Source organism: Xenia sp. Carnegie-2017, unplaced genomic scaffold (genome assembly GCF_021976095.1).
Source record: "Xenia sp. Carnegie-2017 unplaced genomic scaffold, XeniaSp_v1 HiC_scaffold_41, whole genome shotgun sequence".
In the NCBI taxonomy this organism is placed as follows: Eukaryota; Metazoa; Cnidaria; class Anthozoa; order Malacalcyonacea; family Xeniidae; genus Xenia; species Xenia sp. Carnegie-2017.
In genome coordinates, this window is record NW_025813506.1 from 622,450 (window position 1) to 649,138 (window position 26,689).

Below are 26,689 nucleotides of genomic sequence, written 5' to 3' on the forward strand. Positions count from 1 at the left end.
TTTTTACTGTTTGAAATAGATATTCCTACTTTACATACTTGTTTTCTGTTACTTAGATATGAGATGAACCAGCTAAGCGCATTATTTTTATGCCATAAAGTTCTAGTTTTTTTTAACAAGATACTATGATCTACGGTGTCAAAAGCCTGCTGTAAATCCAAGTAAACTACGCCATTTATGGAGTGATGACAATAGCAGAATCTTTCAAAAATTTGGAAGATATTTTGTCTAATCCAGCACCTTTATCGCTTTTAAGTTTTGATATTTTTTGGTAAACTGTTTCATCCGAAATTGTAAGAAATTGAAATTCACAATCTAACGGATTTAAGTAATCAGAGAAGTCTTTAGGACTTTCAGGAAGTTTATTTGATAATTTAGGGGCGATTTCTACGAAATATTTATTTAATTGACTAGCTCTTGATTTTTCATCATAAATATTATTGCCCATTTCATCTTTGATTGTTGTAATGGTGGAGGTTTTGGAACATCGACCATTTTCACTAATGACTTGATTTATATTTTTCCACATTTCTTTTGGATTATTTTTGTTCATTTCAATATTTTCCTTACAATATCGTAATTTTGTAGACTTAATCAACTTATTAACTTCGTTACGTTTAGCTTGAAAAACTCGGTAAACATTTTCTGAGTTTGTTTTAACGGCTCACTTTTTCAAGTAATCACGCTTGTTCATCTCACATCTAATCTGAGCTGTTAGCCAAGGAGCATAAGTGCTTCTGACTTTCCTAGTTTTTATTGCAGTATAAATGTCTGATACGTGATTAAAAATGTCTTTAAATTGTGCCCATAAAATATCAGGATCACGATGATTCCTATTAGAGTCTGTCAATAAGTAAAAAAAATGGTTACTGAAATGATCAATGTTGTAATTTTTTAGATTTCTAGTTTCAACAATCTTAGGTTTTTCACGCTGCAAACATATTTTAAAACATGCGTATACCATTAATCATTACTTACTAAGAAAAACGAAACCGGCTGTATTTCAAAGACTATAAACTGCTCGAAACAGTGCAGTCTAATTTCTCTCTTTACTCTTATTTTGATAAATTTAGCAACCACGGACAGCTATCGTTAAAATGTTCTTATTTATGAGCGCGTTCTTTTTATTTTACACATATATTCATATGGACCTGTTTACTTTACCAGTTTTCACCTGCTGTAGCATCCGCTTTGGCGAATAATTGCCTGACTGGGACACTAAGGAGCGAATTTATAAGGGATATATGTACAGACATAGCATCTCATAGCATCGCTTACATAAACAACGAGGAAAGAAATAAAGTTTCTTTGCCAATTGTCACTAAATACCCACATCTCAAGGATGCTATAGGAAGTGGATTCGTATGTCATAACTCATAGAGTAATTAAACGTACAGGTATATTTAAATTTTGCGAAGTGATCTTGCGTGACAGTATATTTAGCACAAACTTCTTTTACCACAAACGACGACAGGCAAGCATTTCTGCCTGAATTTGAACTTGTTCCTATTATTGTGTTTAGGCTACACGAAAGAATGATTCTGATAAGCAAATTTTTCTATGTTCCTTTACTGCAAGAACAGTCAATTTCCCAAGAAAGAATTAAATGATGCTCTGTTTATAGCTACAAAGCAGAGCTAAAACTTCTAATCTAGTTAGATCAGTTTATGTTTCCCACATATATCATAATGATCAAAGTGAAGAATGTCTAAGTGTAAGTCAACATTCTGCTATTTAAGGAAAATGAACAAGTGTGCGCTTTTCTTCAAAAATTATAAATATATACAATAAGTGGTGATTTGAAAATTTTTAGGGGTCTTGGTCTGAATCAATCAAAAATCGACTTAAACATGTTCGAAAAAACGAGAACAAAAAGAAACGAAAGTCATTGACTGTTGACTTTGATTTCCAGGGCAGCGTGACTCATCCTCGGAAAGGAAGGCCAAGACAAACAAATATCTGGAGCGAAGTACCATCATGTAACAACACAACGGAGACCATTCACAAGGAGCATATTTTACACTTGCAAAGTGAATGCCGCAAATCATCATCCATTCAAGATTATGGAATTATTAAAGTATTAATGAATTCAACTTACGATTTCAGACGAAGAAACATATTGACTACAGTTGTTCCTGTTAAAGATATCGTACAACAATATCCTCCTTTATCCACACTTAAAGGGGTTAGGGGTTGAATACGTTGCATTGTGACAAAGTCTTGCTTTCACTATATTTTACAATAAATCAGATGTTTCACAAACATTATTTTGCAGTTTTAGATTCGCCATGAATACTGCAGAGTGATGAGAGATCATTCTGCCGTTAAAGACATGAAGTCGTCATTCTCTAATTATCGAAAAGCAATCTTGAAGTACCTAAAAAAACAGTATCAGAAGAAATAGAGGACTCCTCCGGAGGTAAAAATAGCATAGTAAAGACCTCTGAAAAATACTACTAAAAGATAATCTGCATGAGCATTTTGTAGCTATGGAGTATAATATTTAAAAATTATAATACATACAGATTAGAATACATACACTTAGGAAGTTAAAAAAAGTATATACTAAATATACAAAACAATTGCTCAACCTAAAATTCGAAATAAAGCCATTTTTTTCTTTTTTTTCGAATTTTATGTTGGGCAATTGTTTCTTTAATACGTATCCGTTTCCCAACTGGCAAGTCTCTCGCTTTTAGTCACAGGGTATTATAAATTACAAGGTGTAGCGATGACACTGTCATCCCTATATGCTTTCCGCGTGGTAAATTTATTATCACAATATTTAAGGAAAATATAATCATTTATAAATGTTAAGTTGTGTTAACTTTTAAACAGACTTTGAAACAACAAGTTCAGTGATGCTGTTAGTCCATTTGCTAACCAAGAAAACGTCTGAAAATAGCCCAGCATGATGGAAATGCTGTCGGTAAGCAATGATAAAGACTTCCTAGTGAATTGCATGCAACGCTTGTGTCGATGTTCTTCTTTAATTTACTAGAAACGTTTTCCATACAGTGCGTTCATCGAGGCAACTTTCAAACACTGAAGCATTTTCTTTTTTGTGTATGTTTTATGAAGATGATGATTTGCCGTACAAAATAACCCGCACCACCAATCCACGAGTTTTGGTTATTGGTGAAAACATACTGAAACCTGACCGGCTACTATTGTGCGTCGAAGGACGACAACTCGTTGACGTAACTTCATTTTCTTTAGACACAGTCCTTTTTACGCTCTATGCAACATACTATGTATTTTCTATAGCTTATTCCCAAGATCATAAGGATGTATTTCTTTTTATTGATTCCGTTTTTGTTGGGTTGCAGCACACTGCTACCAATAGAATTATCTTGCAAAAATTTATTAAAGCTCTTTGCCAGTTTAAAGTAAACATTAGGTGGACATTCAAACCATAACACTGGACATTTAGACCATTTTTCTGTTACGGTGGACACATGTTTTATGTTGGCGTAGCTAGCTTAATTATTGAGGGGAGTACTCAAGGGTGGCGGAGTATTGAAAATTGGGGGGGGGGCGCTATTACTCATTTGTGCCCGTTCTACTTTACATTAAAATTAATTAGTTTTAGGAATTATAACATATGAATATATGAATTCCCCTTCCCCCTCACAATTATCAATGTTCTGCCAATGTTAGAGTATTATGTTTGCCAATACTCTGTCAATGGTTGAGTAGTTATGTTTGCATGTTGAACCTCGTTACTTTTCCTTAAATCAAATCTTTTTTCATTTAACTCCTAGCCTTAAGGGTAATTTTTACTCCCCAAAACTTACAGTGCGATCTTAGAGACAATAGCCATGGATTAGTTTAATTGGACGGTGTGGAATGCGTTATCATGGGTATTGGTGTATTGTGAATATAATTGGTGTTAATATCATTAGATTGTGATGTTGTAGTTTTGGTGTTGTTTGTAATTTTTTGTCATTTTTCTTTAGTTGTGAGTATATGATTGGCATGTCAATGTGTCTGTTTATTGTGTCGTTGTCTTTACTGTACCAAGCTTCTTTAAATTTGCGTGCGTGTTTAGTCTGTGCGCGTCCGATTAGTTTAATTTCTGTCGAGTCGAATGTGCGCTTGTTTCTGTGGGTATGTCCTGCCGGTAGTGAGTTTGGATCTCGTCGTTTTATGGCGTTTTTGTGTTCTGTGAGTGTTGCTTTATTTATCTTTGATGTTTGTCCTACGTATTGTTTTGAGCAGTCTTTACATGGTATCTTGTAGATCGCGTCAGTTGTATCATGAATTGTTGTTTTGTCTTTATGTTTAATGACACGTTGATATTAAATGGTCTGGCAGTCATTTATGAAGTTCCGTTAATGTATAGTAATGTAATGATTTTTATTGTTTCGTCCCGTTTCTTGTTGCTTTTGTTGGTTTGTGTTTGTCTTGTATTTTGCTTATAGTTTTGTTTATGAAGTTTCTAGGATAATTGTTTTTAGTAAATGTGGATTATAAGTAGTTGCGTTCTGTTTTCTTGGCTTCCTCGGTGTTACAATTAGTGTTTATCATGTTAAGTGTTCGAATGGAGCTTATTTTGTGTTGTGTTGGTTGATTATTAAAATCGAGTATTTCGTGAGTATGGGTAGTTTTGCGGTATACTTGTGTGTTTAGTGTACCGTTATCTATTCTGGTTAGTAGGATGTCATGGAAAGTAAGTTGTTTGTCGTGCTCTTCGTCTTTAGTGAAGGTTATATTCTTTGTGGTATTGTTTATGGTGTGTAGGATTTGTTCAGTTTTGTCTTTCTTGACTATGGCAAAGATATCATCGACATATCTTTTCCATAGTCTGATGTTTGTGTTGTTTGTGACTGCTTGTGTGGTTTTGTGGTGTTTGTTTTGTGACATATATATATATATATATTCATAAAGTGATGTAGGAAAAATCACAGAAACTACAGATTCATCCCGACAGGCCTGCTTCGCCATTGCTCAGTCTTTGGGGGATTTACTGAATAAATACTTAGGTTAGAGTATTAATTAGCGTGTATAGTTAAAAATTACATAGGAGGGTTTGGGACCTATGGCGACAGTAGTTATAGTGCAGGTATGCTCCCGGAAGTAAACGGAGCTCTTACCTGTGTCAATTAGTTTCCAGTCGTAGGAAGTAAACATGGCGCGCTCGTTTAAACCATTGAGTTCTATAAGACCTGGAGGGGAAACGTCAACCAAATTACTATAAATTATCAGCGCGCGGCTGCGTGGTCAAAAACATGGCGGATTTTGGTTGTCAAAGTCAGCGGAAAGACGTGGGCTCATAAAATGAAATTTTTTTCGCCCACCCGGATTTGACAACCACAATTGCGATTATATAAAATATCAATGCCAAGCACAAAAACTTTAGAAATTTTATCTTTAAAACATGCTGCAAACTTGTTTGGTATACGGATGCTGAAGTAATGCCAGAAAAGGAAACATTTCATGACACCGGTGAGCAACGTAAGATTGTTTACCATTTAAAGTGTTCAGTGTTTTGTTTTAAGTCAATACTTGAAGTGTGATGGTATATATTTTGTGAATGTTTTTACTTCTAAGTTATAATTTAAGTTATGTATATCCAGTCTTATTTGTTCTTTACTTAATCGCTTGCTAGACGAGGCAAAGCAACCAATTCTTATCGAGATATGCATGTCTTAAAACTCCTTGTTTCAACTGACTTTACCTCCAAGAAATGGAGGATTTTTTCATGACATTTTCTGAAAATATGAAGCAAATATTAAGAACAGAGCTGTATTGAAATCAAATGCAGTGCAGGATTAATTAATGAGCTCTTTGGTACATGTCTTACAATAAAAATTACCTGTATTAAACAGCTAGCCTGGACAATTTGACAGATTTGGACAAGCATGACGATGGTGTGTAAAGGTTTGCTTTATGCTAAAAGTTTTATAAATGCCATCTGGTGTTTCTGTAAATGAATTGTTTGTTACACAGTGTAGTAAACAGGTTAGTACATCAAAATCAAGATAAAAACTACTTTGTTCAATAATGTGCCAAATTTTGCTACTACCTTGAAATATTTGCTCAAGAAAAGCTTATCATGACATGCATGAAACATTAAATACAGTACTGCATCATCTGACAAAATCCATACGTTTTTCAATTCCAGGTGATGAAAAATTCACATAAGATGCATTGGTTGCAATGAAGTTGAATGTGGAAGAAGCAAAAATTGATGGCAAAGAACTTTTTATGTCTTTTGAAGAATTACAATATCATTTAAAAGAATAAGAGTAGCAATCTAGTAAAAGAAGCCACATGTGCCTTCAACATGAGACTTTTCCAATTATGTATAGTTACTTTGTACAAAATGCTATTTTAGATAAACTTGATTTTTAAGTCATTCACTGATATTTTTACCAAAAGACAAAAAGAAAAATTCAAAGGCATAATGTAAAATTCAAAAATTTGTCAAGTTGTTTGAACCTAGAAAAAATTAGTATAGGTAACTGTAATTTGTAAGGACACAAAAGAAAAGTAGTGCAAGAAGGTTAGCATTTTTGAGAATTAATAAGTTCTTGACATACATTACACAAGGCCATAATATTATAAATAATGTCTGTATAATAACAATTATACAACATGCTAAATATCTTCACCTACATTATAATTATTTAAACAGGTTTGCCTTCATGCAGCAATAAGAAAAGTGTTATGTCAGAGAAACCAATGCACTTTAATTTAAGAAATAGTATTTTCAATGGGAAATTAACGTAGTTCTGTTCAGTAGTAGATCCATGGTTGTCAATAACAATCCAGTTTCTAATATCTTGGCTCAAAACAGAACCAGCAACATGATTAGAGAATTTCTGAATTTCGTTCTTTTGCTCTCCTAGTTCAAGATATTTCCCTCATAAGTTCTCAGTAGATTTATCAGAATATCATAATACTTTATAAGACATCCAGAATCAATCCTACAAAAAAAAACTCAAAAAATTACATACCTACTAATAATATATTTCCAGTCGACTTTAGTCGTAGGGGTAAGCTAACTTTTTCTAACTCCTTTTTGGACATTTTAACTAAGATTTACCCATCTATTCAAGAAAGACAGTTGCACCAAGCTGTTCACAAACAGTCAAAAACACAAGTAAAGTGCATGGGATTATGAATTAAAGCTTAACAACACATTGACAGTGTAAAGATTGCCGTTTGATATTTATTTCTAATATAGCTAAAGCATTACTTGAAAAAATATACGTTATTTTACAGTAGATTTACCTCAATTAAATGTGTGTGTCTATTTCACAAAAACCTGAAGCATTATTTTCAATATTTTATGCTTACGGTATTGTGGTTGTTTTCGCTGGTTGTCATTACTATGAGCAGTAATAGAGATCCGTTTCGGGAGGGAGCGAATGTTAAAAATTTTTCTCAAAGTGGAAGTTTTGACAAACAAAATCCGCCATTACCGCCATGTTTTTGACCACGAGGCCCAGGCTCCTTTTCCCCTCCAGTTATTATAGAGCTCAATGGTTTAAACCGGAAAAGAACTTAGCGGGGTGATGTTGAATGTAATAGGTTATCATAATAAAGGGAAATGAAACAAATGACAAATGACATTGCGTTTATAACGGTAGTGACGATGATGTGTTGTTTTCCATCAAATAAAAACATTTTTCGAAACTTAACGTGACAAGAAACATTGTGACTTTGAAAGATCTATCTGTTCAAGCAGTTTTCCTGAACCTGTATCAAACATTGGTAAATAGAGGAGTTAAAATATCCTTGGAGACTCTAACGAAGTATAAATTCACGTTGTATTGGTTAAGTATAACGAAGTATTTATTAAGTATAAATAGTAACACACGTTGATTTGAAGAGACATACAGATATGGATAAAGTCCTGGAAAAGTGTTTTTCCGTGTAACGTTAAAAGTTGGTTTCAGCTATGAGTACACTGCTAGCACTACGCGTCAGAGCCTGATTGTTTTTTCCACAAAGCAGATTTGTCACTACAAGAAATGTAAAGGCATAATTGCTTATCCGGACAATGTCGGCAAACTGCATTTGTTTCCCAAAAGTTGGTGACCTGAATTAAATAAACTCATACAAGATCATGAACAAATGCACTTGTATGCAGGACGAACATTTAAGTCTAAATTGAATTTTATTTAGCTTTTTTTGTTGCAATGATAAATTTATGTAGACCTTTAAATTTTGAAAAGTATGGGAACAATGTTATTCGTATCATAAATTTTATTACTTTAAAGATCAAAGGCAGCCTATATTGCACTATATGTTCCATCTTATGTTGTATTAAATAACCGGAAATATTGATGTAATTAATTTACAAGAAATATTAGCTAATTTATTAAAGCATCCAATAAAATGTCAGAAAGCACTCATTGTGTATTACACGATTCTATATATAGTCGAACTATCGTCTTAAAAAATGTTATTTGCGTTGCTTATTATTTCTTTGCTTTTGGACGTTTTGGAAAAAACAAAAAATAGGGCACACGTGTTTAATATATACTTGCAGACACTGTTGAGTTTGAAGAAGTTGGTCACAGCGATCTTATTAATTTAATTTTCGTTGATTTTATATGTAAAAAGATTCAAGAACTACGAAGAGCTGAAAACGATGAAAGTAAAGCAGACCCTTGGGTAGAGTATCAAAACTGTATAGAAATAATGACTGAGGAAGATTGTTGATTCAATTTTGCAGATCGGGCAGTCGAAACAATTAATCGAGAGCATGTCTAGAATGGAGAAGCCTTTAAGTTTCTAAAGAGCTGTGGACCTTCGAAACCTCATAAGACATATTTTGACAAACTGTTAAGTGCCACTTGGATAGAACCAATGTTAATGTACACGGAGACAAAACGTCCTCCTTTTTTTCAACATCTCTTTGACTATGCTGATTGTAGTTGTAAACTGAAATACAAATCAACGATGTAATTACCTTGAAAAAGAAATAAAATATAAATTTTAAATGTTATTGCATTTTGACGTCAGTTGTTTTATGACTACGTTAATGTGAAAATGGGAATCGGTAGCAGCAAACGTGAAAATAGGAACGCAAAAAGGGATAAAAATACCGATAAGTACCTAGCCAGTGTGTACCTTTACCCCAAACGTTCAGGAAGCTAGGGGGTGTTGAACATTTGTACAATGATGTAAAAACCGAACGAATATATCATATTACACATTTAATATAAACGACAACTTTTTTGAAAATAGACATGTTTCGACATCTCATGATGCCATCTTCAGTATGAGTGAAATAATAGGTGATACAAGGACATTTATAAAAGTAATATGATACATAAATTACAACAATAAAAAGGAAATAAGATAAATTAATGAGGAGCGTCTGAGCGTATTATAAACTAAATATTGTATTGAATTTAAAAACTAGAACATTGAGGTCAGGGTTAGTTTTGTTAATGTGGAGTGCTTCTTTGATTTTAAGGGTGAATGAGGTGTCGGCAGTGTCGATGATTTTGAAACAAGAGGGTGAATAGTTGGTTTTGCATGAGTGAGATTTAAGAAGGTGTCGGTAGATATGAGAGTTTTTTTCTGTTGTGGTATGTTCCTTGATTCTGGTGGATAAATGGCGCGAACTTTCGCCAATGTATCGGAATTACATCCCGCGCAATTGAATTCATATACCACCATAAATTTAATTGAATCAGGGATTAGGTCTTTAAATGAGAAAAGGTTTTTGATTTTGAATGATGTGAAAATTAGTCGAATGTCAATATCTGTACAGAAGCGTTTCATAATGTTTGTAAGTCTGCGATGTGTGTGTCGTAAGTAATGTCCGATGTATGGTAGTTTGAAGTATAGAGTTGTTATTTTGGAATTTTCATTTGTGTTGGTTGTGATCGTCGTGTCAGGAGTTTCGGTGTCTAGTTTGAGGTTGTTGCTTTGTTTGTTGTCGAGATGTCGTTTTACGGTTCTGTTGATAAAGTGTAGTGGGAAAGAGTTTCGTAAAAGAGCGGATGTGATGTTTTTCATGTCTCGTTGAAAGCCATTGTTCGTATTGTTAAGTATGTATGCTCTGTCGATTAGTGTGCGTATAAGTCCGGTTTTGTATGAAAGTGGTGTGAAACTAAAATAGTTCGTCAGAAGTCCTGTGTATGTTGGTTTGTGGTATGTAGATGTTGTACAGCTGTCATGGTATTTTGTTAGTAAAATGTCAAGAAATGACAGTTGATCTTGTTGTTCAGTTTCAAATGATAATCTAATGTTTGGGTGCTTTGTGTTAATGTAATTATAATACTTCATGGCCTCAGTTTCGTTAGTAAAAACACAAAAAATATCGTCAACGTATCTGCGGTAAAATAGTGGTTTAGTGTCGTTGTAGTTGTTTAGCCAGTTTCGTTCATGTGAGCCCATGAAAATGTAAGCAAGTATGGCTGCTAAGGGAGAGCCCATCGCAACACCGTCCGTCTGGTCATAAAATTTTCTATTAAATAAAAAATGCGTCTGTGCTATTGCTATTAAAAACAGTTGTGTGAGGTCTGTCCTGTTTATACTGAACCTGGGGTTGTGAGTGAATATTTAGTCGATTGCTAGGTTAATGGTTACAGTAAGTGGTATGTTAGGAAATAGGCTTTCAACGTCGTAGGAGATGAAGAATTTGTGACAAGAAGTTGATGAGTTGAAAGATGAGAAGTCGTCGAGGAAAGTGAAAGAATCTTTCGGGGAGTGGTCATCTGGTATGAGAGGTGTTAGTAGAGAACTAAGATACTTAGCTAAAGTGTAATTGTAGGAGTTAGTTGATGAAACTATCAGTCGTAGTAGAGACGATTGTTGTTGTTCTCGTTTCTTGTGAAGTTTCGGTAAGCCATAGAAGCGTGAGTATGTTTGTGTATTGGCAATAGTACTTTTACGAAATTATGTGATATTAGTCGTAAAAAAGTTAAAGAATGTTTGAGCCAGCAAAATGGATATACAATACATAAACCAATTCGAAGAAAGTTTGAAAGAAATAGCGTTCTGGTGAGTGGTATTAACGCCCAATGGCAGTTAGATTTAGCAGACTTACAACCTCTAGAAAAGTATAACGGAGGTTATCGGTATCTTTTTATCTGTATCGATGTTTTTTCAAAGTATGCTGGGGACGCTCCATTGAAAAACAAACCAAGCCGTACATTAGTGAACGCTTTTCAGAAGATATTATCATCAGGACGCAAGCAATTAACATTCAAACGGATCAAGGCTCGGAATTTTTCAAGATTTCGAAAACAACCGGAAGCCGTTATGCTGTTGATTTGTACTGATCTGTCATGATTTATGTATATTGCAACAGTGTACAACCGCAAGTTGTTGGAGACGTCGAAGCAAAATTACTAAAGGCTATTGCAATTTAAGGAAAATATCGACACACTGTTTCAAGAACACTCACTAATATTCAATATTTACGCGTGCAAACAAAATCTTTTGAGGACATCGAAATTCTCTTAAGGGACGAGTTAGGAAATCCCATCTCATTTGAGCGAGGCAAATCGATAGTAACACTTCATTTCAGAAAACAAGCCTTATCTTAATAAAGTAAATGGTTTGAACCCGGGAGCATCGTTACATGTTTGTAAATGTAGATCGTCCAGGTTGGTATAGTCCTGAGAAGGACTGTTTTTGTTGTTGTTGACTGACGTTTCGACAACCTTAGCGGTAGTCATCTTCAGAGTCAAATGAGGAGTAAACGTCAGGTTAGCCGTATTTGTTATCTGGTTCTTACGTCACTGTATTGTGTGTACAGGAAATGTGTATTGTCATTGTGAATTAGTGTGAAGTGAAATAATTTTAGTAGTGATGTGTGATTTAGGTTTAATGTGTGGGTGTCAATTTTGTATTGTCATTGTGAATTAGTGTGAAGTGTAATGTTTTTAGTTGATCGTTTGTATGGTGCCGGTAATTGCTGTGATCTGTTCAGGGGGTTTTTTCCAAGTTGGTATGCCAACTTTTTAATGTAAGCCGTATCTAATGTAAGACGTCAGTCAACAACAACAAAGATTTCTCAGGACTATACCAACCTGGACGATCTACATTTACAAACATGTAAGCCTTATCTTATTTTACATAAGAAAAAAATATGAGTCGAACAAACCGTGATGTTCAATATTATCTTAATCAGCAAAAAGGATATGGATCGCAACCTATCTTTTGGGTAGCAACCTGGCAAAAAGGTTATGGGAAGATGGGTTATGGTCTTGGTGGTTTATTTCGTAGATTGGCTAGAGCTGCAATACCTTTTGGCAAAAACTGGCGTAAAAGCTCCAGGTAAAATTACCGCCGATACAGGTGCAAACGATTTGGGCGATGTTATCTCAGGAAAAAGTTTTAAAAAGGCTGTAAAATCTCGTGTTAATCAAGCAGCAAAAGACACAAAGAAAAAGCTGTAAACCGTATGCAACAGTTTGCTCAAATAGGAAGAGAAAAACCCCAGAAGAAACAGGCAAAAAAACATTAAAGTAAGATAAGCATCGTCTTCTCATGTCTTTTACCGTTCAGCCAAGAGACATCAAGCAGCTAAAGAAGGAGAAGAAATTTTTGGTTAAATATGAGGTTCGTTCATCCAAAATCAGCAGAATGTACAAAATATGAGCTTGATATATTTTTCGTACCCCCAACACAAACCAGTTTGGAAAAAGAGCGATGGATAAACCACCACTGGTCTCTAGTGTATCTGAAAGCGATCCGATTACTTTTTTAGCGCTATATGTACAAAATATTATTTTGACTTGTCTAACACAATATTGATGCATGTTTGTAAATGTACATCGTCCAGGTTAGTATAGTCCTGAGAAGGACTATTTTTGTTGTTGCTGACTGACGTTTTGACAATCTTAGCGGTAGTCATCTTCAGAGTCAAAGCAAGAAAAAAAATAATTTTTTTGACGAAAAATGACGAAAGCCAACAGTGGAAATCTCTCAAGATAGCGCTAAAGTTGGGCCGGTGAACAATTTCTTGCAGAGTTTGTTTAAGCATGTTGATGTGTTTTTGAAAGGAAAGCTAGTAACCAAAGCGACAGTAACTTATCCTTATCGTACATATATCGATACACTTTTGAATTATGGTCCATCAGCTAAACAATCCCAGCTGACAGCTGGGTTGTTTTACAAGGACGAAGCTTCAAAAATGGAAGTTACTGACTCAACAAACGCCAGTCCAAACAACGGCTTAAAAACATGAAGTAAGTTTAATGCGGGAAGTGCAATTGTCCAAATAAGAGGCCCTGATGTTTTTTTGTGATGTTTTCTTCGGTGAAAGCTTCCTGCTTAGCTATGTTGATTTGAAAGTAGTAGTGAACCGTACCAGTGGCGAGTTTGCCCTAATGGCATTCGAGGACGATGCAGTCTTTAAAGTGAAACTGGTGGATGTTGATCTAAAATTTCGCAAAGTTAAAGTGAATCTTAGTAGAACTATGTCTCACAAAGTTGCACTGAAAAAAATCCCGGCTGTTTACCCTGTAAGGTGTGCTGACTGCAAATGTTTCATCATTCCATCAGGAAACCCATCGCTGCAAAACGATAACTTTTTCAACGGTTTGGTGCCGAAATCACTTGTCGTCGGTCTTGTTGCAAGTGCTGCATTCAATGGTGCCTATAAAATGAGCCATTCGATTTCCAGCATTTCAACGTTTCATCCTTAAGCATTTCAGTGAACGACGAATCTCTACCATCTCAATCTTTCAAGCTGTCTTTTGGTAACAATCCTAGATACATAAAAAAATTTCTATCACAATTTGCTACCAATGAAAAATATTTTTGGACGCCGGAAAAGGAATTGCTTGTCACTAGTTTCCAAAGGGTTTTACTTTCTACTGTTTTGATTTGACATCTGACATGTGTAGTATGGGAGAACATTTAAATACAGTGCAAGAAGGAAATCTTGTACGAGAAGCTTTGGGCGTTGTCAATTTCGTTTTTGATGAGCTAGGATAAACTGTTTCGCTTTCTTCACTTGGTGAATTTTCTGTTTTAGCCTCCTTCCATCTCATATCGTTCCTAACCTAATCTCGAGGAATGTTTATTTTTGATAAAACACGAAAGAATTCTATAGACCCTCAAGGATTGAAATTTTTCCTTCCTCTCACAGCATCGCTAATTAGATCTGTTATGTTTGATTGCGCAATGGTGACTCCTTCAAGTTTGACTTGTACAGAACCATCCCAATATAGAGTCAGCTAATGTCTGCATTTCATTGTCACTTATTGAGTTTTTCCATTCCCATCAACAGTGTCTACCACGCATACCATGGGTATCTGATTATATTTTGGTTGCTTCAATTTAAGGAGTTGTTCAAAGTTTGCGTCAAAAAGTTTTTGTCTTTGATCGCCACTCACGCCGTCTTATTAAAGAATATGTGAGAGCTGCAAATCTTTGTTCATCATATTCATCATGATCAGACTAGTTTCAAGTTATTGTTTTTTTTTGTATCTGTTAAATACATCTTCAAGAACAAGAATCATACGTTTGACATGTTTTATTTTGTGAACAAACTTCCCAATATACTTATAACAGGCGGCAGTAAAGCAGCCAATAAATTTCCTCCCATCTGATTCAAAAGATTTTTCTTCTTTGCTCGTGAGATTTTTTGTTAGCTAGCGCTCTCAGGTGTTTCTTGTGCCTCGACAACACTCCCTTTTTGATTGGCAGACACTGGGACTGTTCCTTTTAAAATATTGATAGCACATTCGCATATGCACAGAATAACGTCGGAGGGTCCATGCTCAATTATCACCTTTCGAAATTTTGATTCAGATTTATTCATTCGTTTCAACATGATGCATTTATGAGTGCTTCTGTTTGTGCTTATCGCTTATGTATATCACAATGTGCTTTTCATCACGCAAAATGTTTGTTCTGACAAGCAAATTGTCAGGGGTTAATCGATGTAAAACGAGCATGAGATAACCGTATGCGCGACTCGTAGCGTCTTGAAACGATTTCAAATGTAGTTGACATTTTTAGGGTATATTTGACGGGCCAAAGTTGAAATACCTAGAGAATCTCTCGGGTTTTTTAAAATGATTATATAGTGAGAATTAAGGCTTATTGTTCTTTATTGTTTACCCGGGGGGGGAATAAATTTTGCGTTAAATACATAACAGCTATCCCGTGATGATGTGACCCACGGGTGAATAAATCAGACATTCGTTGATCATTAAAACATTCTGACATAAGATCGTCTACAATGACTAAAGAGTTTTGACATCCTTCCAAAATACCGGTCAAGTTGTCAGAAAACCCTTCCACAAAAATCACATTCGGTATCCTTTTAACCATTTCGTCAAATACCATCAGAGGTTTGCCGTAGCAATAAATTATTTTACTTGGAACTGGGTGAAACAGCTCATTCAAATTATAAAGAATCGACCTAACGAGATGGCTCTTACCAGATCAGCTTTGCCCGCAAATATAAAAGTTAGCTGGTGCTTTAAAACGCACGTCCATTGTCTTGCAAATAAAAACAGAATTGTTTTACAACAGACTATATGCCATCTTGCATGTATCAATTATATATACTCTATAAACAAGTTAAATACTTAATTAACAAGAAGCTCATTGGATGTTTGGCTCTAAAACACTGAGCACATAAGCAATCGCAAACATTTTCTTTCATCAATTGATTGGTTAATCATGTCGTTCACATGGCAAGACGTTGTGAAAAGTTGGGTTTCCTCAGCTCAAGCTAGCAATAGTCAGCCATGTATAGCAGATTTGATAAGCCATTTTGCATATGGTCAATATTATTCCAACAAGAATTATGAACAGTCAAAGCCTCCACATCATTCTATTGGCCCCAATAATGTTAGAAACTACGGATCGTGTTTCAGTACCAAAAGCAAAGCAAAATCCAACATACTCCGTTTATCGTGCAAATGCAAAAGAAGTAATGGTCCACGACCTTCAAGATAGAATTGCGAAAAATATCAGACAGGTGGAGAATGATGAGTGTGTAAATATTCATCATTATTATAAATTGAACATTGAAAAATGATGGACATGCATTAACTACTTTTTAAATGTATCTTTAAAAATACTAATACGATGTCAATAAGCATTAAATTAAAAATTACTGTTAAACTTTCGATAAAAAGAAACGCTATTTTCATCTTCAGACATTTCAATGTTGTTTATAAATGTTTTATCATATTCGTTCTCTGATTCAAAATCCACATCTTCCTCGTCGTCAGTTTCCAATAAACTAATATCGTTTGCGTTTACTTCATTCTAAAAATCATGTCGCCGTCATCGCCATCCTTAACAACATCATTATAAACCAAAACGTCTTCCATTTCTTCATTACTACATGTCTCATCGTTAGCTTTGTCATCAACACAGCTATCATTTGCTCTACACACTGTAAACTACTAATCTAGCCCATGCAGTTGTAAAAAGTCCTATGAAGATATTTGCTAGTTGGTTTTCTACTTCTTACTCATGCTTTCTCTTAAAGACAATTTCGACTAAATCATCATTCAAGATGCAAAGATTGTGCATTTCAATGTCGTCCCCGTTCAAACGTCTGTAGAAATGTAGAGAATCATTAATAAATTTCGCACAATCTGCGCTGGTTCACTGTTCTACAACTGTGCTGGTTCACTGTTCTACTACTTCACACTAACGATGGGACTGCATTTTGAATATATAATTTTAACACTTCAATAAGATATTTACAGTGTTGTGCACGATTTTACGTTCCAAGCGTTGGTTCTTTGCGATACGGAATGATTAAATTTGATCTCGTTAAGATTACGGACAACCGTCAATCTTAGAACTGGGTTTTCGAAATTTATTGCCTTCTGCAATACGACTCTAATTCATCAAATTTGTATGAGCAGTTCATACACCAATAACTACAACTTTTCCGAACTCCCAAACCAACGCTTGCAAGCTATATTTATATATAATTATTCGGAAGTGGTTTTTTGGGCGTTTACATATGACGCGCAACTTTGCCATCCCATTTCTACCTACATCCTACCGCAATGACGCATTGCGGTGAGGAAGTGTTCTCTTAACATGACTATATTATTTTACATCAACTTAATATCCGTTATATCTTATAATCTATAATAAGACACAGTCACACACTACATAATTTTACATGACAATTTAGAACAATAAAATCTGTATTTAGTCGATTGTCTTTTTGACAAAATTCACCCCACAAGCTGTTAAGACATAGCTTAGCTAATGCTCTTAAACCTGGATTGTAGTCTATTTTATCATGCCTTAACAATATTCCCTCGTTTTCATAATAGTCGGCCACGTATTTCTGTCTGTCCTCGGGAGTTTGTATACGACTCGGAAATCCTGAACTCTCTTGCTTTATACGAGAAAATAATTCATATAATCCGAAAACAAATGCGAGCTTGTGTTTTCAAAGTGTCAAATTTCAAAAATTTCAATAACCTTATATCCTTTTTCAATAGCTTTCAACACTACAACTGTGGTAAAAGTACCCCAAAAAGAACGCTCATTTTCCGAATGAGTACACACTGAAGAGTTTTGTACAACACACTGTTTATCCAAGAGTTTATCCTTTATTCGTGCTGGTAAAGTTGGAAGATAGAAATTTCTGGGTGCTAAAACTTTGCATTTTGTTAGTCCGAAATAACTCGAAATTGTTTCAAAATTCTCGCGAATAATTGTTGGATGACCAATGGGATAAACTTTTGTTTTGTTAACGTAGCTATACAATGATGTAAAATCAACATATTCAATTGTTTCATCTTGTTGGGCATCCCTAAAAAGCTTAAGCCCATTGACTCTGCCACCAAAAAACGCATCGCGTGGTTCAAGATTCGTTATAATGTCAAGTGTATCCAAAAAATATTTCATTTCGTCCGTTTCTTTAAGTTTGCGATAGTCATGTGTCCCAAATCGTCTTAACATCGTAGCCCAATTGTAAAAGTCTATTTTGTCGTCTAATTGTTTCATCAAATACGTCAGCCATCTGCTTCTCATTAAAAAAGAGATGATCATTTCTTAAATCGTAACAAGATGGGCATGCATGATAAAGACAACCATTAAAAGAAAATAAAGTATTTGTTTCTTCACAAAAGCCGTCGACATAGTACACTTTATCTAATTCCGGATCTTCTATTTTTTTTCTCCGCCATTGAGACCGTTTTGTATTTTGCAGTTAGTTTGTGCAGATACAAATTCAAGCCCCACGATTGCGCTTTGAGAGAAGGGTTTATTTGAATTTCGATACATATTTTTTGGTACGATTCCGATTGTGTTTGATTGAAGATAGTTTGACCGATAAATTGCCATTACGGCTGCTGCAATGGTACAATAGCAGAATGGATCAACTTTAGTCTCTGCGAGAAATAAGTCTCTAAATTGCAAACAGCATAAACGCAGTATGGTAACGTCTTGAAAGCAGTACTTAGACATTTCCTTTTGGAAATCAATGAAAAAGTTATTTTTCTTTCGTTCTTCATGCCACGCAACCAATTTAGTGCGATCTTTATCGAACTTTGAATCAGGACTGTAATATTTAATATGAGGTATTGGGCCAACATAATTTTGATTTTCTATTGTATTAAACAAAAATGGAAAGTTGCCATAGAAGTACTTGAAAAGAGTACAAAATGTTTTAGGAAATTTTGATAAAGGCATTTTAAAAAGTCCAGCGAGTCAATTAAACGCATTTGATAATCTTTCACTGTCAGTTGCATAATTTTCTCTCCCGAATTAATAACATGTTTATCACCAGTCGGTCTGTATTCAGTTAAACATCTCTGAATGAAAACACCGTCAAATGCCCTAGCATTATGGGCAATTGCTGTAAAATCTTTATGTTCTCTTGAAAATAAGAAGGAAAAAAACTCGTTCAATGCGTTGTAACCCTTGAAAACAAATTCTGTACCGTCTAAATATTGTGCAACAGCAAAATTAACCACATGTTCTCCGGTTGAAAAATCTGTCTCAAAATCGTAAAATATTAGACTATCATTCTTGGGTTTTGGGTTTTCCGTTTGCATGAAACATAAATGATCATCAAGTACAAACTTATTGCATATATGACATACAGTTTCCCCACAGCGATGTTCGTTTTGTCTGTCTTTGTCAACTATAGATGAACACATTTGACATCGAAACGACTTGTCACACATTGATGGCAAGTCAACCCCTTTGGACCGACGCAATTTTTTATGACGATTAAAACATGCAGTACAGCGACAAATCATGAAACCATCCGAACACATTTGTTTTTCATCTGAAATCTCAACGCAGTCTTTTAGTGTGCACGTTTTACAAACATTATAACAAGGGTGATTTAAACCATTTTTGAAGAACTGGAAACGTTTGTCACAGTAGAAACGTTCACCGTGGAAAGCCGGATGTTTCGCCGGATTAGTAACATTGTAATATTTTCATCTAATGAGAAACGTGTTATTTTGGAACGTGATTCAGATAATAAATTCATTTTAAAAACAAAAATATCATCCCGTGTTGTGGATGAAAGTGGAACTGTTTATGTTAATGATGATGATGATGATGCGAGGATGATTGTTTCAAACCCGCTGATCTAAAAGATGTTGCAATGATTGATTGGATGAATAAATTTTGCAAAATATATTTCAGAAAAGATGACGCTTTGAAAACTATATCTCAAAAATTGCAACAATTTGTTGGATTTGTTGTGATTTATTAAAAAGTAAAAAAGAAAAGAAAAAACAAACGAAAAGAAAGGAAGCTAAAAAAAACTAAAAAAGAAATGCCAAACACTTTGCCAAGTAAAAAAAGAAAAAACGATATTAAAAATGGTAATGACATTGAAGCTATTTATGTATTGAAAGAGTTTTCTAATAAATTAGATATTTCAATATATGATTGCATTGCTTATTATAGTGAATAAAATTTTAGAGGAAAAAATTTGAAAGAAATATGATTTTGTAGCATTTTATTAAAACTATGGAAATGATAAAATTGAAAGAATATATAATGACATTTTTCTTTCAGTGCTTGATTTTCATCATCCTACAACGTTTGTGAATGATGATGATTAGGAGAAGGAAGAACAAGACTAATAATTTAATTAATGATGACTTTATAAAAAAGCTGCAAGATTATTAAAAGATTAACATTTAGAAGAATATGAACAAAATTTATATAATTTGTATCGAAAGAAAAAGAAAAAATATAATCGTTTAAATATAAATATATGGGAAAAATTGATTTATGGAGTATTGATTTTGCTGAAATGAAAGATTTGGCATGATACAATGATAATTTTTATTATTTGTACATTATGCATTATGTGTAGTTAATGTTTATTCAAGATATGGTTTTGTTCGTCTATTGCAAAATAAATCTAGTAAAAATATCATGAAAAAATCTTAAGATATTTTATTGATATTTTATTTTAGGAAATTCAAGGTAAATTTGATCTAGAAGAATTGAAAAAGGTTAAAAAATAAAAAATATTACATTAATTGGTAATGTTAATAATAAAAATAGTGAAAGAAATTATATAAATCATTTTACTACAACCAGGTCAAATTGACGCATTAAATATTAGTAGTTTCGTATGGTCACACCTCCATGTGTGTCTCATCAAGCCAGCTTGCGAAGTTATCATCTGCTTTGTGCACTGTTGCGTAGCCACCTTCAATGCGTGTGAACGGACATTGCAGGATGACATGGTCCATATTCTGGTTGGTGGCGTTACATGATGGGCAAGTTGGCGAGTCTTTGTAGCCCCATCGGTATAGGTTGTTAGCTGTTCTGCCCTGTTTCGATCTTATTCGGTTACAAGTGCTCCATTGTTTACGAGTTAGCTTCTTGAAACCAGGAAGAGGGACATTTGTGGGATCTTTAATTAGATCAGCACCCCTTGGTTTATTTTCGTACCATTGTTCCTTCCATGTATTGTTGAGGTCAAACGATTAAATATTAAAAATACATAACTGTGTTACATGTTAAAGTAAATGGTTTGAACCCGGGAGTATCGCTACATTTTTGTAAATGTAAATGTAGATCGTCCAGGTTGGTATAGTCATTTTTTTAATTTTTTTTCACTCTGAAGATGACTACCGCTAAGATTGTCGAAACGTCAGTCAGCAACAACAAAAACAGTCCTTCTCAGGACTATACTAACCTGGACGATCTACATTTACAATCATCTGTTACATGCTTTTTATCTAAAAACAGCAAAATATATTAATGAAGATGAATGCTGGTGTGATTTAAGAATTAAAATTTTCAAAATATTTTATTCAAACAGATGTTACTACTAAAAACACTGATAAAAGTTTATATCCAATTTTCAAGTTCACTTTACCAAGAATCAAAATACCATCGGGAATATATAACAGCAAAAAAGTTATATCGCTTTTGAATGATTATTTAAATGATTATAATATTTTTTTTAAGAATAAAAATTGTTAAATTAAATGAAGATATGATCTTCGCACTTTGCTGGACAATTTAAGCAATCGTCTCAGGACCTGAAAAAATCAGGTGACTCAACGGGATTTTTTCAGGTCCTGAGACGATTAAACAAAAAGATCATATCTTCATTTAATTTCAAACACCGCACTGCATAAAACATTCATATAATAAAAATTGTGAAACAGAGACTTTGTCGTGGTGACAAACTTAAAGATGGATTTCGAAATAGCAAATACCATGGTGAATGGTGATAATAACAATGTAATAGTTCTTAAAAGAACTGTTTTAACCAGATCACTAACCCAACAATTCAAAGGAACCGTTATTTACAGCTAGAAAGAGACACTATGCATTTCGGCAGACTACTCGTCAGGTGTCAACGTCTGCTAAATGAGAGCCTCCAAACCATGCTATATTTATAACGTTACAAAAGATCAATGTCATCCCTATTTTTAGAGATGACACTTAAAACAGAGGCAGATTAGCACGTAATCCTTTTGTCGGCAAAGGACAGGATTATTCAATTTAATTAATACCGACTCCATGACGCGTGGTTGGAATAACGAGCGACATTTTTTAATAATTCTAAAGTTTTCATCAGAGCTGTAAATAACGGTTCCTTTGACTTGTTGGGTTAGTGTTCTGGTTAAAACAGTTCTTTTAAGAACTATTACATTGTTATTATCACCATTCACATGGTATTTGCTATTTTGAAATCCATCTTTAAGTTTGTCACCACGACAAAGTCTCTGTTTCATTAATTTCCTAGTTGTTAAATCTCTATCGAGGATAAAATGGTTCACTGGAGTCAACATTCGTAGCTTTATAAACACAACTGAGCTATGAAGTCACACAGTGGTGAGCAGGTCAATATTGTTGGGCTCATGTTTTCTCGTGAAATGAATGTCATATGAATGTTTTATGCAGTGCGGTGTTTGAAATTAAATGAAGATATGATCTTCGCACTTTGCTGGACAATTTAAGCAATCGTCTCAGGACCTGAAAAAATCAGGTGACTCAACGGGATACAAACCCATGACCTCTGCGGTGCCGGTGCAGTGCTCTGACCAACTGAGCTATGAAGTCACACAGTGGTGAGCAGGTCAAAATTGTTGGGCTCATGTTTTCTCGTGAAAGGAATGTCGTATGAATGTTATATGCAGTGCGGTGTTTGAAATTAAATGAAGATATGATCTTCGCACTTTGCTGGACAATTTAAGCAATCGTCTCAGTAACCTTTATCAAACACTTCAATAAAGGAATCTTTCTTCTATGCGAAGAGAAAGAGTCAAAGCGCGTGTGCAAACCAGTGAAAGTTGCCTTGCGATGAATGCTTGTTAAAAACTGACCATTGCGTTTGTGTACAAGAACATCTAAAAAAGCTAATTGATTGTTTGACTCTAGTTCAGAGGTGTAATTTAGTGCAGGGTGAAGAGAGCAAAGTTTATTAAGAAAAAGTTCACGATTTTTATCGTTATGAAACAAAGAAAAGGTGTCATCCACATAACGCTTATACCACAGCACATCCGGACAATCTCAAGATGCAAGCATTTTGCATTCATGATAGCCAACAAAAATATTCGCAAGAACCGGTCCAAGTGGAGAAGCCATAGCCACCCCGTCAATTTGTTTATACATGTTGTCATCAAAACTAAACTCTACACTCTATGTGGCAGCCATCATTAGTTCTCTAAAGGCATTCTCAGACATGTCCGGCAAAGTCATGTCCGAGTGAAAAAGATTTTTAGCAAAAATTTCAATGGTTTCTTCTAAGCGCACATTAGTGAGGAGACTAGTTACATCGAAAGAGCACATCGTTAGATTAGAATGCATTGAAAAATTTTGTTGTTTAAGCTCATCAGTAAAAGTAAAAGAGTCTTTTAAAGCGTATGTTGAAAACCTCTCCAAAACGAGCGAAAGTACCACTGACAGTTGTTTGGCTAGCTCATGTTGAGCTGAGTTAATCATCGCTAGAATTGGTCGAAGTGGAGCGCCTTCCTTGTGAATTTTTGGCAAACCATACATACGTGGTCTCTCTGCCCACGTTGGGCGGACTAAATTATAAAAAGTTTCATTAATTTGGTTTGATTTTTTCAAGTTTTGAAGAAGTGTTTGCAATCTCCTTTCTAATGTACTAGTTTTATCGCACTCTGGCACTTTTCCAAGCGCTCAGAACTTGTTGTTGTCTTTCAAAATATTTAGCATTTTGCTGTTGTAATCTTCTCTGTCTAGAATTACTACACCAGAGTCTTTATCTGGTTTACATATGACAGTGTTCTTATTCTTTTTCAAATTAGACAGTGTGATCATGTGCTCTTTTGTAAGAGAAAATATTATAGAATTAACCTTGCATTCAGAATAAGCGTGTGCAAGACTTGATAGTTTACTCTTAAAACCCGGCACTGCTTCGCTATCATTTGGCTGAAACTTTACCAACTGCGACCAAAACATTTCAAACTCAGAAAATATATCCCCTTTATTTAACCTACTGGGGATTCCAAACTTAGGACCTCTAGATAGTACATCTAATTCGACTGCAGAGAGTTGATACGACGAATTATTTGTTACATGTGATGCAGCAGCATCAATGTGACCGTATCTTTTGCGTGTTAGCCGCTTCAATTTCTCTTCTTTATCTGCCCGTTCAACAGTCCATGTTTTGAATCTAATATTCCAAAATACGCACAAAACCGTATGTAATCATACTTTGATAGAAAACCCTTAACAACCACCATTTGTCTCACAAGACAACTCTTTAAATAATCACATTTGCATTTCTCCTTATTAATATCATCTATCAGAAAAGCCCTTTCTATATATAAACTATGCCTTGCCCTAAGCATACGCTTTAAAAGACTCTTTTACTTTTACTGATGAGCTTAAACAACAAAATTTTTCAATGTATTCTAATCTAACTATGTGTTCTTTCGATGTAACTAGTCTCTTCACTAATGTGCCCTTAGAAGAAACCATTGAAATTTGTGCTCAAGTGTTTGTCTCAAAAGAGTTTATTGATAGTGATCTTATCTCACTGAAGAATATTTTTGTGTTAAATGAATATCCGGACATGACTTTGCCGGACATGTCTGAGAATGCCTTTAGAGAACTAATGATGGCTGCCACAAAGGGTGTGGAGTTTAGTTTCGATGACACCATGTATAAAGAAATTGACGGGGTGGCTATGCGTTCTCCACTTGGACCGGTTCTTGCGAATATTTTTGCTGGCTATCATGAATGCAAAATGCTTGCATCTTCAGATTGTCCGATGGGCTGTGGTATAAGCGTTATGTGGATTACACCTTTTCTTTGTTTCATAACGATAAAAATCGTGATCTTTTTCTTAATAAACTTTGCTCTCTTCACCCTGCACAAAATTCCACCTCTGAACTAGAGTCAAACAATCAATTAGCTTTTTTAGATGTTCACAAACGCAATGGTCAGTTCTTAACAAGCATTCATCGCAAAGCAACTTTCACTGGTTTGTACACACGCTTTGACTCTTTCTCTTCGCATAGAAGAAAGATTCCTTTATTGAAGTGTTTGATAAAGCGAACGCATAAATTGTCCTCAAAAGAGTTTATTGATAGTGATCTTATCTCACTGAAGAATATTTTTGTGTTAAATGAATATCCGGAAAAGTTGCTAGACAAACTTTTCTTATCCACTAACATTGAACGGAATAAACTTTTCGGACCGGCCAAGTGCCCAGTTTTCATGGAGTCGGTATTAATTAAATTGAATAATCCTGTCCTTTGGCGACAAAAGGATAACGTGTTTAATCTGTCTCTGTTTTAAGAGTGTCATCTCTAAAAATAGGGATGACATTGACCTTTTGTAACGTTATAAATATAGCATGGTTTGGAGGTTCTCATTTAGCAGACGTTGACACCTGACGAGTAGTCTGCCGAAATGCATAGTGTCTCTTTCTAGCTGTAAATAACGGCTCCTTTGAATTTATGGGTTAGTGTTCTGGTTAAAACAGTTCTTTTAAGAACTATTACAAATGTTTGTGATGTTATAGATTAAATTTGAAAATTTTATACAACCAAATTATAGCACATTAACATCCTCACTACAATAATAATAAATTGCATCGCGAAATATGTATTCTTTTTCACATTGTTTGTTATACCATGTGTCAAAATCATTTGTTTTACTTTCTGAAATATCAAAGTACTTTTTATCAGTCATATTTCCCCTAAACGTTAAATCAAAAAATTGATATGGATGATATCTTTTTGCAGTATTATCAATTTTGAGTGATTTTGGAAAGTTTGCAATGTCATTGACAAAAATGAATAACTATCAATAATTTGTAGATTAAAGATAAAATTTTATTTCCATTCATAACAATTTCGGGAATTAGATATTTTTTGTCAATAAGTATTTTAGTAAAAATATTGTGTCAAATCTACAACCATTATGTGCAATCCAAACAGAATTTCTTTGTACAATAAATTGAACTAATTGTGATGTTACATTATCGTTATTACAATCAAATACAAATTGATAATAACCACAACAATCAACGGGATCCATTGATAAGTTAGTAATTTAATTCGTATTGGGTAACAAATGCTCAAAACTTCTGTGAAAAAGTATATTTTCTCACATTTTTGACATATTTTCTGAACAGCACATCAGAATAGTATCATTAAATTATGTTCATCAAATTTGCTTTTAAAATCCATGAAAAATAATGTTGATGTACGCGCATAATTATTAAAGTCTAAAGGTTTGATGTAGCATTTATGTTGTTGCTTGTCCAAATATTTTCTACAATGAGCACAAAATATTTTTTTGACAATCTTGAAAAACAAGCTTATTTTTTAACAAAGAAAAATCTTAGAACAATTTTATTACATGTATTACAAAAAAAATTTTTTGACAAGGAGTGACCTTAACGCAGTTTTTATTTTATGAACAGTTTATTAAACAGATGCTTTTGAAAACCATCTGTAGATTATGAAATTATATTACATTCTGTTCATTGAATAAAATTTTTTCCTTTCCTACAGTTTGAATAACATTTCAAACAGGTATCTTCATTCTTACATATATGAGAGTCGAAATACTCATCAAATGTTAAATAATGCATGCATTTAAAGCAAAATATATCTAGGTTTAATTTAGAAAAAAGTTTCTGATTTAAGATTACGTCATAGTAAGAATCATTTTACCATAAAAAAATAACGTTATCCTAAGAATCTGATTTAAGATTAAGTCATAGTAAGAATCATTTTATCATAAAAAAATAACGAAAGGATTTGTGATTAGTCACTTCAGAATCATAACTTATTTT

General features: G+C 34.2%; 1 long non-coding RNA gene across 1 annotated transcript; it reads left to right on the forward strand.

Annotated features, from left to right (window-relative positions):
• The first annotated feature begins 1,189 nt into the window (after positions 1 to 1,189).
• On the forward strand, positions 1,190 to 3,394 carry LOC124456038. Its single transcript, XR_006952081.1, has 5 exons — positions 1,190 to 2,030; positions 2,107 to 2,185; positions 2,276 to 2,419; positions 2,839 to 2,929; positions 3,082 to 3,394. It is a non-coding gene; the product is annotated as an uncharacterized LOC124456038 (long non-coding RNA).
• The last annotated feature ends 23,295 nt before the right edge of the window (positions 3,395 to 26,689 follow it).